General features: G+C 47.8%; 1 non-coding gene across 1 annotated transcript; it reads left to right on the top strand.

Moving 5' to 3' along the window:
* The first annotated feature begins 373 nt into the window (after positions 1-373).
* On the top strand, positions 374-485 carry LOC133766126 (small nucleolar RNA SNORA32). The gene has a single exon (XR_009866678.1). It is a non-coding gene; the product is annotated as a small nucleolar RNA SNORA32 (small nucleolar RNA).
* Positions 486-12357: the final 11872 nt, after the last annotated feature.

Genomic DNA, 12357 nt, shown 5'->3' on the forward strand with positions numbered 1-12357 from the left:
CTTTAAATGTGAAGTCCCTTTAACCTTTCAGATGGCAACATAGCCTAAGAATTTATGCTGTCTAGTAAATATCTCCTTGGGAAAAGCCTCCGGACTGTCCAGGCTAAGCCACTCCTTGTCAGCATGTTCTGTGCTTTTCCTTCGTGATGTTATCACCACCATACCCAAATAGCACCGCCATACCCAAATAGCTTTACAGCTGAAAGTCCTGACGCACGTTTGCCAGATTCCTAACATACTTGTTAGATGAGTAAATGCAACAAAAAGACGTTATAGAGCTGTGATTATTGTATTGCCACGGTTACCATGGCTGAAAAAATGGAAGCAATCTACTGCTCAATAGTAAGGATGTGTTTTACAAATGTTCTACCCATGGTCATTCCCAAGGCCTTAAAATGCAATTTCTCACTTGCTGTGGACATGACCATAAAAGAAACTCCCCACCCTTTGCTACCTTGCTAGCAATCAGCCTATTGGGGACATTTTAAAAAATTCCACTTATCACTGATATTTTCCCTTGAATAAGTGTCTATTTTAAATCGTGTTGTTTGTTTCTTCTGTGGTTGAATTGTAGGCATATATGCGTGAATGCACTGCTGGGCCCTCTGTTTGGCTCTGGTGCTCTATACGTCCGTCTTTATGTCGGTACCACACTGTTCTGATTATCATCTCTTCGTAGCTTCAGAATCAGGAGGGATGAGTCCTCTGAGTTTGTTCTTTTTCAAGTTTACTTTGGCTATTCAGGGTCACTTGAGATTAGATATAAATTTAGGATAGATTTTCTAGTTCTGTTAAAAAATATTAGGATTTCTTTTTCTTTTTTTGTATTTTTTATTTTATTTAATGATACAAATTTCATATATTTAATATACAGAGATTTAGGAACATAGTGGCACCCTCTGACCCCTCCTCCCCCTCCTTCTCGGATTCCCACTCTTAACCTTTACAATGATCTATTTTCAAAATACTTAATGATCATATAATTAACCCATTAAGATTTTGCTAGGGGTCTGTGCTTTGAATCAATGGAATCAAAGCATTATGTAATAGCGCCTGAAAAGATGTTTAACATCACTAACTGTTATGGAAATGCAAATAAAACCACAATGAGATACAGCTTCACACCATTAGGGTAGCTGTTATAAAAAGCAAACCAAAATGAGGGCTGCTGTCTGGTGCAGCAGGTGAAGTCCACACGCTGGCCACTCATATGGGAGTGCCCGTTGGAGTCCTGGCTTCTCTACTTTTATTTTCCTCCATATAGACTTCCTTATTTTCCATGAGTCACCAAGAACTTCAAGAACTTTATATATGCTCATGCACTTAGGTGTAAAAAAGTACGCATAGGAGGTGAGAAGATTCGCAGTCTTCTTTTTTTTAAAAGATTTGTTTATTTATTTGAAAGTCAGAGTTACACAGAGAGAGAAGGAGAGGCAGAGAAAGAGAGAGGTCTTCCATCCACAGGTTCACTCCCCAATTGGCCGCAACAGCTGGAGCTGCACCGATCTGAAGCCAGGAGACAGGGCCTTCTTTCAGGTCTCTCATGTGGGTGCAAGGGCCCAAGGGCTTGGGCCATCTTCGGGCACAGCAGAGAGCTGCATAGGAAGGGAGCAGCCGTGACTGGAACCTGCGCCCATATTGAATGGCGGCACTGCAGGCAGCGGCTTTACCCACTACACCACAGCACCAGCCCCCACAATCTTCTTGAAATACACTCATGTTGGCTTCTCCACTTCTTATTCAGCTTCCCCTTAATGCTCCGGGGAAGGCAATGAAAGATGGCTCAAGTGCTTGAGCCCTTGCATCCCATGTGGCAGGCCAAGATGGAATTCCTGGCTTCCAGCTTCCACCTCGTCCAGACCTGGCTGTTGTGGTCATTTGGGGCAGCAAATCAGCAGGTGGTAACTTTCTCTATCTCTCCCTCTATGTTGCTCTGACTTTCAAATTAATTAATAAACTAATTAAAGCTAAACAAAACCAAAACAAGTGTTGGTGAGGAAGTGGAGGAACTGAAATATTTGTATACAGCTAGTAGGAATGTAAAATGATGCCATGATGTAAAATAGCATGGTATCTCCTCCAAGAATTAAATATAGAATGACCAAATTATGCAACAATTCCACTTATGGTTATAAACCCAAAAGGACAGACATTGGTAATATGAACAGATGTGTGTACATCCATGTTTACACCAACATTGTTCACGATAGCCAAAGCACATAAGCACCGAGTCTCTATCAACAAATCAATGAATAAACAAGGTGTGGTCTACACCTGCACTGGAATATTATTCAGCTTTGCTAAGGAAGAAGACTGGTATGCTGCAACACAAATGAGCCTTGACAATTCTGCAAAGTGAAATAAAACCAGTCAGAAAAAGACAAACACTATACGATTCTATGAATACCTGGGACTTGGGTAGTCAAATTCATAGATGGGAAACAGAAGGGCAGAAGAGTGAAAGGCAGTTACTGTTTAATGAGTCCAGGGTTCCAGTTCTGCAAGATGAGAAAAAGTTCTGTGGATGGGTGGTGGTGAGGGTTGTACAATAATGCAAATGCACTTAGCAGTAATTAGGCTTCTTGCATCTTATCACAATATTTAAAAATAAGTGTTTCTTAAAATATTCTACTATGATGGAATCTGTCTACATCTTTCATGTAGTTTTGCAAGAAGAAAACAAGTTCTGTGGATGGGTGGTGGTGATGGTTGCACAACTGTGTGAAAGTACTTGGTGCCTCTCAAAATGGTTACAATGGCAAATTATATGTTATGGGCACCTTATCACAATTTTTAAACAGTTAACTTTAATATCCTGAATATTTTCAACAGATATTCCACTGTAGATGGAATCTACCTACACCTTCCATGTAGGTGGAATACTGATATTGTGAATGTATTATCAAAATGAAGTTGATCTAACGATATTGAACGGTATACAATTGCTAACTGGGAAAGAAGCAAGTAGTATTAGGGCATGTTTCCATTTTAGAGTATCTACACATAGAGACGTACGTGGATAAGTACCTTGACGTGTCGTGAACTAGGAGACACCAAATTGTCAGCAATTCCAGCATCTGAGGGAACCAGAATTCCAGGTGACTTGCTTTCTGTGAGGCCCGTCAGTACTGTGTGGCAGTGTTACCGGGGGTCTGTGCTCACGCTCCACGTGGTTGGGTTTCCTGTCTGTGGAAGTGAGGTTGGCCCCCACCATGCTATGCTGATGACTGAACTCAGTACTGCACCTCCTCATTAACTGCTCATCGCTCCCTGCCAGCCTAGGTGTGCCATCCAGACAAAGGGAGGATGATGATGGCCTCACAGAGCAAAAGGGCATGGGAGTCAGCACTGTGAGGACAAGCATTTATTCAACGCCCCTCAGCCATCTGTGCAGATCTATTGACCCCAACAACCCCCTGGTGCTGTGAGAGGTGACCATTCCGGCCTCCCAGGACAGCTGAGCACCGTGCCTCTGCATGCAGGCTCAGAGCTGGACCCAGTCTGTGTGACCGGGGGCTGCCCCAAGTCTATCGGGCATGGCCTGTGTTGGTTCTGAGGACAAGACGCACTATGTGGCACTGGAGGTGGCGGGCTCTGCTCCGTATTTTCCTTTATTCTGGCATGATGGAGCCAGTTCAACCTCCATGGCTCAAGCTGACTCTGAAGAGAGCACCTGAGTGGAACTGAAACCAGCTGGATCCCACGATGAGAGGATTGTGTTTGATCTTTCACAGGTGGAGCCCCAAGGTAAGCGCTGCCCACACAGCTCCACCCCAGTGTTCCCTCAGCTCTGAATGCCCAGGCCCTGTGCTCTGCAGGTGTGATAAACACCTGGCACAAACAGCGCCTGCTCCGTGAGGCTGCAAGCTGTGTGGCCTGGGAAACACGTGCCAGAGACCAGCGACCAAGAATCTGACCTTGGCAGACCAAACTCAAGGTCGACTGCAGGTGAGAGAACAAGGAAACATGTTGGCCATGGTGACTCGTACAGTCAAAACAAACCAAAATCCCTAACTGAAAGCTCAGAGCTTCCTGCCTGAAAAAGGATGACTGTGTGCCTGGCTAAACATTTTTTAGTAATTACTCTTCTCCAAAAAGCAGAAAGGAATGCAGAAGCCGCCTTCCCAATGTGGCCTGAGGTGGTATTAACTGGAGGTCTTTCATCTGCTTTCGAACAAAGGATAGAATGGGAGTTTCGATCAATTGCATAATCCTGGGGAGGGGACATCAGACAGGGGCACAGGAAGAGCAGGTGGGGATAATAGGTTAGGATGTTGCACTGCGCTGGAGGGAAAAGGGTTAATCACACATGCAGGTGACACTGTGTTAGTCTGCACCAGCTGCCCTGCAAATGCCAGACTGGGTGTTAGGCAATAGAAATGAGTGTATTTGCCCATGGTCCTGAGGGCTGGAAGGGCCAGGGGCCAGCAGATGTGGCTCCAGGGAAGAACGCACTTCCTGGTGTGTCTTCAGCTAGTTGTAAAGCTACCAGTCCTCATAGTGTCCATTTCACTTCAACAGGTTTCCCCTTTGGTGCTCAGTTGTCACCAATCAGGGAAAACATATGATATTTGTCCCTTTGGGACTGGCTTAATTCACTCAGCATAATGTTTTCCAGATTCCTCCATCTTGTTGCAAATGACCAGATTTCATTGTTTTTGACTGCTGTATAGTATTCTATGGAGTACATGTCCCATAATTTCTTTATCCAGTCTACTGTTGATGGGCATTTGGGTTGGTTCCAGGTCTTAGCTATTGTGAATTGAGCTGCAATAAACATTAATGTGCAGACAGCTTTTTTGTTTGCCAATTTAATTTCCTTTGGGTAAATTCCAAGGAGTGGGATGGCTGGGTTGTATGGTAGGGTTATATTCAGGTTTCTGAGGAATCTCCAGACTGAATTCCATAGTGGCTTAACCAGTTTGCATTCCCACCAACAGTGGGTTAGTGTCCCTTTTTCCCCACATCCTCTCCAGCATCTATTGTTGGTAGATTTCTGAATGTGAGCCATTCTCACCGGGGTGAGGTGAAACCTCATTGTGGTTTTGATTTGCATTTCCCTGATTGCTAGTGATCTTGAACATTTTTTCATGTGCCTGTTGGCACATGAAATGAAACACAGTGAAATGGACACTATGAGAAACAGTGACTTGATCAGCTCTTGTCCTGACTCTTGATGTACAATGTAATACTTTATCCATTTTAGTTTTTTTTTTGTTCTAGTACTATTGGTTGAACTCTGTAATTAACACACAATTATTCTTAGGTGTTTAAATTTTAATTGAAAAGTGATCCCTGTTAAATATAAGAGTGGGAATAAGAGAGGGAGGAGATGTACAATTTGGGATATGCTCAATCAGAGTTAGAAACGTGCCAGGGGATTCCAATACAATCCCATCAAGGTGGCATGCACCAATGCCATCTCACTAGTTCAAGTGATCAACTTCAGTTCACAATTGATCACACTGATAAGTCTAAGAGTCAAAGGGATCACACAAATAAGACTAGTGTCTGCTAATACTAACTGATAGGATCAAAAAGGGAGAGAATGATTCAACATGGGAAGCGGGAGACACAGCAGAGAATGGCAGATGTCCTAAATAGCACTCTGGCCTCAGAATCAGCCCTTATGGCATTCGGATCTGGCTCAAGAGCCCATGAGAGTATTTTAGGCATGAAAAGCCAAGACACCATGGAAAAGAAAAAAGACGTAAATGAAAGATCTCTGCGAGTGAGATCCCAGTGGAAAGAATGGGGTCATCAAAGAAGGAGGTACCTTTCTCTGAAGGGAGGAGAGAACTTCCACTTTGACTATGACCCTGTTGGAATAAGATCGAAGTTGGTGAACCCAAAAGGCTTTCATAGCCTTGGCAACTCATGACTAGAGCCTAGGGAGATTACTGATGCCCTAAACAAGAGTGTCAAATTGTTAAGTCAACAACAGGAGTCACTGTGTACTTACTTCTCATGTGGGATCTGTCCTTAATGCGTTGTCCAATGTGAAGTAATGCTATAACTAGTACTCAAACAGTATTTTTCACTTTGTGTTGCTATGTGGGTACAAACTGTTGAAATCTTTACTTAATATATACTAAACTGATCTTCTGTATATAAAGAGAATTGAAAATGAATATTGATGTGAATGGAAGGAGAGAGGTAGCGGGAAAGGAGAAGGTTGCGGGTGGGAGGGAAGTTGTGGGGGCGGGGGGAGCCATTGTAATCCATAAGCTGTACTTTGGAAATTTATATTCATTAAATAAAAGTTTAGAAAAAACCTGCTAAACTGACACAAAATAAAAAAAAAAAAGATACCAGTCCTATCCAGCCACAGCCCACCCTCATCTCATTTAACCCTTTTTTCTTTAAAATTTATCTTATTTATATGAAAGATAGAATTTCAAAGAAAGAGAGGGAGAGACAGAGAGAGAGAGAGAGAGAGAGAGAGAGAGAGAGAGAGATCTTCCATCCACTGGTTCACTCCCCAGGGCTGGGCCAGGCCGAAACCAGGAGCTGGGAGCTACTTCATGTTCTGCCACATGGGTGCAGGGGCCCAAGGACTTGGGCCATCTTCCGCTGCTTTCCCAGGCTATAGCAGAGAGCTGGATCAGATGTGGAGCAGCCAGGACTCAAACCAGTGCCCATATGTGGTGCCGGTGCTGCAGGCAGCTTAACCCACTAAGCCACAACAGCAACCCCAACTCACTTAGCCTTAATCACCTCCCAGAGGTCTTGTTTCCAAATACAGTCACCCGGGGATCAGAGCCTCCAGACATGGATTTGAGAGACACACGTAATCCACAGCCCCTCTCTCTGCTCATTCTTCTCTGGCAGAATACTGACTGCTCTGGGTCCTCCCCTGGGGACAAAGAGGACCCTACTCAGACCCTCCCTCAGACAGCTGGGAAGACTGTGGGGGAGAGGGAGATGGGACAGGACATGACAGCTGTCATGATAGGAACCTAACAAGGGGCAGAGGTGCAGGCGACTTCTCAGAGGAAGTGACTGGGGCCAGAGCAGAGCTCACAGACCCGAGCTGGGAGCACCAGAGAGCAGGATTTGCAGCTTACTCTTTGGACCTAGCACTGGGGTGGGGGTTGGGGGGGCCCTAACCTGGTGCTGTGCTGTGGCAGCCCCTGCCCCAACTCTGTCTGAAACACAGAAAGCAATGGAGGAAAAATATCTGAATCAGGTGCTAACCCAGGGCCAAAAGTGACAGGAACAGAAAGTTAAGTCCTCAGAGGCCAGAAATAAGGAAGCTAATCAGATCCAGGACAAAAGGGAAAATCCGTTCTGCCCAGGGCGAAGGCAGAGGGACAGATAACAAAGATTTAGGCCCCCGGGCCTACAGACTAGAACGTCAGGGCCTGCACAGCCAGGACTGATTCCACTGTGACCACTGAGGACTAGGTGCATCTGGGCCCACAGCCGGGTCTCGCTCCTGACTGGAGCCTCAGCCCTGCCTCTCACCCCTCCTCCCACTTCTAGTCCTGCAGACCTGGGAGCCCAGGCCTCCCCTCTGACTTGTAGGAAACAGCCTCTCCATGAGCAGGACAAGGAAATGGGCAGCCGAAGGAGGACTGTTCACCTGCCCCATCCCAAGGGCCTCACTGCACCCCACCCTCTCTGTGCAGGGTCTTCAAGGTCACTCTGTCCATTGGCCCTTTTCCTCAGTCACTCACAGTCCCATCCTAAACAGAACTGGCCCCTTCCATCACCCTGTGTGCTGTGTAGCTGTCTCTCTCTTGGCCTGGCCTGCCCTGTGACGCACTCACAGCACTCTCCATGGTCACCTCACTCCCCGTAGCCACCTCCTGGCAACCGTCTTCACTTCGGTTCATGATGTTGCTCTTACTGTCTTAGCCTTGCCAGACCTCAGACCCTGGGTCGAGCCTCAGTGCATGTTCCTGGCACACAACCTGCTCTGCCTGTGACAGTGATGGCCTCCCTCCTTGATTTCACACACTCCCTTCCCTTGATTTTCATTCCTCTAGATTCTCCTCTCTTTCTTTTTTTAAAGATTTATTTTAGGGGCCGGCACTGTGGCATAGCAGGTAAAGCCGCCGCCTGCAGCGCCTGCATCCCATATGGGCACTTGTTCTGGTCCCGGCTGCTCCTCTTCTGATCCAGCTCTCTGCTATGGCCTGGGAAAGCAGTAGAAGATGGCCCAAGTCCTTGGGCCCCTGCACCCACATGGGAAACCTGGAAGAAGCTCCTGGCTGCTGGCTTTGGATCGGCTCAGCTCCAGCTGTTGTGGCCATTTGAGGAGTGACCCAGTGGATGGAAGACCTCTCTCTCTCTCTCTCTCTCTCTCTCTCTCTGTCTCTCTCTCCATGCGTCTGCCTCTCTGTCCCTCTGCCTTTCAAATAAAAGTGGCTTAAGCCACTGTACCACACGCTGATCCTGGATTCTTCTTTCTTCTCTGAGAGCTCCTCTTCTCTCCATCCCGTAAATGTTGGTGTCCTCTGGGATTTTTCAAAACCTTCTTCCTTTCTGCCATGACTCCCACCAACTTACATGATCTGATTAGACCTGGGTCCTTGTAGAATTCCAGACCTGGCCACTGTGATGCAAGCAACAATTCTTTGTGCATAGCTCAGGGGTCTTGTGGCAGCAGACACAGTGGAGCCCTGCTCATGTCATGCACACACACACACACCCACCTTGTGCAAAATCAACCTTTTGGAGAGAAAGCAAGAGAATCCAGTTGTCTGTATGAATACTGGGGCCAGAATGTCTAAGAATTAGCAACCTGCTAGGAGCAGTATTTGACAGATGATTGATGGGTATAGGGTGTAAATACCCCAACTCCCCCTCCACGGCCAGGATCACTCTGGCACATCTGAACTGCCCCCAGGGCGCATCTGCACTGCTCCCGGCTTCCCTCTGGAACTGAGCCCCAGCAGTCCCCTCTGCCTGCTGCTCTGCTTCCCATACCCTTTCTCCCCTCTCTCACTCATATCCTTTTCACCTCCCATTTCATTTCATTCACTCAGATTCTTGGTACAGACCCTGCTGCTTCACTCGTTGCACTCAATGTCATCGTTGTGTCCTCGACAGCTCCTCTTGCTCCTCGCAGCATCTCAGTCCAGAGCGGCACCTGTTGCCTGTCATAGCCAGAAGCCTGCTCCTGCCATCCACCATGGAGTCTGGCTGACTGTAGCTCCTCTCACCCCTTTCCCTGCCTTGGTCAAGATCATAATTACTCCATCAGCCCCTTATGGGTATTCACGCTCTTACTCTCTCCAATCACCTCCCTCACTTCCTGCAGACAACGTCTTGAATGGCAGCAGGTTTGTTTATGTCCTCTGACTAAACCTCCCAAAGCCCCCCTACTGCCCAAGAAGAAAACCACAGCTGTGCAACGGGACATTTCAATATGGATCACACGTGTGTGCATGCTCACACATACACACGTACCACATATGTACACAAATGCTCCTCAAATTGCAGCCCTGGCCCCTGCTACGCCAGTCTTGCCATCCCCCTGTATTTGAGGAGCTCCCACCTGCCCCCACAGCTCATCTCAGGCACCATTCCCTCCAGTAGATGTTGTCGCCCACCTCAGCAGGCTCGGCGCCTCCTCCCTGGGCCAGCAGGGCCCTGTGCACTTTCTGCCACCAGAGCCACATCCATCAGTCTCCTTTGTCTGCCCCTCCCAGGGCTTCTGAGGGCAGAAGCCTCACCTTTGTGAGCCGTGAGTGAGGAAGCCCGGACAACAGCTCAGCTCTCAGCCCATGCTGGCCCTGCTTGGTACTGCAGCTGCTGCACTGCTTCTGCACTGGTCCCCTGGTCACCTGGCATTGGAGGGAGCCCCCCGCACCGGGCACCCCACTTTCATGGATGTCCACAGCAACTCACTCTTCCTCAAGGGTCCTGGGGTGACAGGAAAAACTCCCCACCTGGACTGAGGGCCACCCCCCAAGAAAAAAATCGGCTAATGAGTCACAGAACGGCCACGACCCTGAAGACTTCACCCTCAACAAGGAAAAGGTCAGTCCTGAAATCAGGCTCCTGTTTCCCCGTTTTAGATGCCTTTCACTTCCCTAAACACAAATGGAGCTCGCGCTGTGCCCATCAGTGTTCTCAGATGCCTGACCTTGCTGTCTTATTTAATCCACACAAGGCTTCCATGACTAGGCCATGCTATCTTCTGCGTTTTACAGAAGACAAATGTGAAGAACTGAAATAAATTCCCCAAGGCCAAGTGGGAAACCGGACCCTGACCTCTATGCTAACTGCACTCCCCAGGGCTGGGAGTGCCCCCAGTGGGGAGAGAAAGGGAGGGACCAAGCATGGGAACCCTTCCCCTAACCTACTAGCTATGTTTATGTGGGATTCACAGCATCTTCCCCAAGTGTAGATTCCATCTCAGGAAAGCAACTTCTTTGGTCATCCATAAAAACCGAATCTCCACCCATTCACTTTGACCAGGAGACTGATTGTCACTGCTCAGTCACATCAGTGGGTTCCCCTTACAGCAGAGGTTTTTTTCTATTTTCAGCACCTTTGCAATGAATTCTTCCACTGTAGGCTCGAAACCCTGCAAGTCATCCATCAGGGTTGGAGTCGGCTTTTTCCAAACTCCCGTTAATGCTGGTGTTCGAGAGCTTCTCCCGAATCACACAATTCTATGTGGCATCCAGAATGGTGAATCCTTTCCAGAAACTTTTCAACCGAATTTGCCCTGATCCATCAGAAGAATTGCTATTTATGGCAGCTATAGTTTTGACATTTATAAGTATTCCTGGATGCAGGTGGTGTGCAGGAGATCACCCAGTGGTGCAGGTCTCCTTTCTACTCCCAAATATTCCTAAGGGCAGCTCTTCAACCACTGTCCAACTTCTTCCCACCACCGTCTGAGGACCGTCCCTGTGAACTTGGCAGCAGGACCCCACCACAGAGAGGCTGGTGAAGGTCAAGGGCCTGGAGCCGTGGGAATCCTGAACTCCAGGGTTTCATCACTGTCCAGAGGCTCCAGGAAGGGGTCCACCTGCAGCCATTCAGAGCACCTGCAAAGATTCATCATGACCACCTGGCTATCCATCAGCCTCCCCAGGTAGAATTTCAAGGAAAACCACCATTGGGCTTGTTCCTCACTGAACCCAGAGTCTCCACAAGATTTCCTGGCACCTAACAAAAAGTCTACTTGAATTGTGAATGAGAGAAGTGACGGATTCATATGCAATCAACTCCGTTCTTCTGTTTTGGTTCACTTGACCCCTCACACCCTTGGAGTGTTTGAGTAAGTCTCCATTTTCAGAGCTTGGCGAGAGCAGAAACACCCACAGGACGCTGGATACCCAACATTCTTATGCTCCCAGAATCCCTTGCAGCTCCCCTGCACCCAAGGCTCTGTCACCCAGACATGGCCTCTGGAGCTGGGCCCCAGACTCATGAGAAAATGCGGGAAGAGATGGGGCTAAGGTGGGAAGGGGGTCTCTCTGTCTCTCCCTCAATCTCTCCCAGCCTGTCTCTGTCTCTTCCTGTTTCTCTGCCTCTATCACTCTCTCTGTATCTCTCTGTCTTTTTCTTTCTGCTCTCTTTGTCTCTTTCCATTTCTGTCTATACCTCTCTGGGTCTCTCCGTTTCTCTCTCTCTCTCTCTCTCTCTCTCTCTCTCCCTCTGTTTTTTTCTGCCTCTGTTTCCCAGTGTGTCTGACCAACTCTTTCCATGTGTGTATGTCTCTCTGTCTATATATCTCTCTGTCTGTCTGTGTATGCATGTCTGTTTTTTCTGTCTCTATTTCTCTATGTGTCTCCTTTGTCTATTTCCATATGGGTGTCTCTCCCTGTGTCTCTCTCTATGTCTCTCTCTCCCTCCCTCCCTCTCTCCCCTCACCCCAGCAAGGGTACTGGGAGTATCTGGAAGGTATGCGCAGCATTTCTCTGGTGATGGTCACAGTGATTCACACAGCGGCCATGGCCCAGGGCTCTTTCTCCATCAGTTCTGTGGCACAGGCCAGAGGATGTCCAGCCCCCAGGGTCATCTCTCACTAGGTCAGACAGAGCCAGCTCCACTGCCTGCAGGTGAGAGCCTGGCTGAGATAACAGGAGATCTGCTCACAAATCAGTGAAAGTCTGTGATAACATCTTTCTAAAAACAATTTTAGAATCAGTGACTTTTTGCAGTCCCCAGTCAGGCAGCTGAAAGAATGAGATTCCAGTACGTGCTGCCCGGCAGGGTCAGCCAGCCCGGCCAGGAACCCAAGCTTCCTCTTCTCTAGGGGCCATGCTGGGAGCCGGCTCCTGGGGACACACAACAGGAAACGTCCCGGGAATGCATGTGTAGTTGGAAGAAAGAAAGGTTGATGTTGGTCTGTGAGAACATTCTGCATAAGGAGGGAGGTGAGAAAAAAGA

The sequence above is a fragment of the Lepus europaeus genome, chromosome 8 (genome assembly GCF_033115175.1).
Source record: "Lepus europaeus isolate LE1 chromosome 8, mLepTim1.pri, whole genome shotgun sequence".
Taxonomy (NCBI): Eukaryota; Metazoa; Chordata; class Mammalia; order Lagomorpha; family Leporidae; genus Lepus; species Lepus europaeus.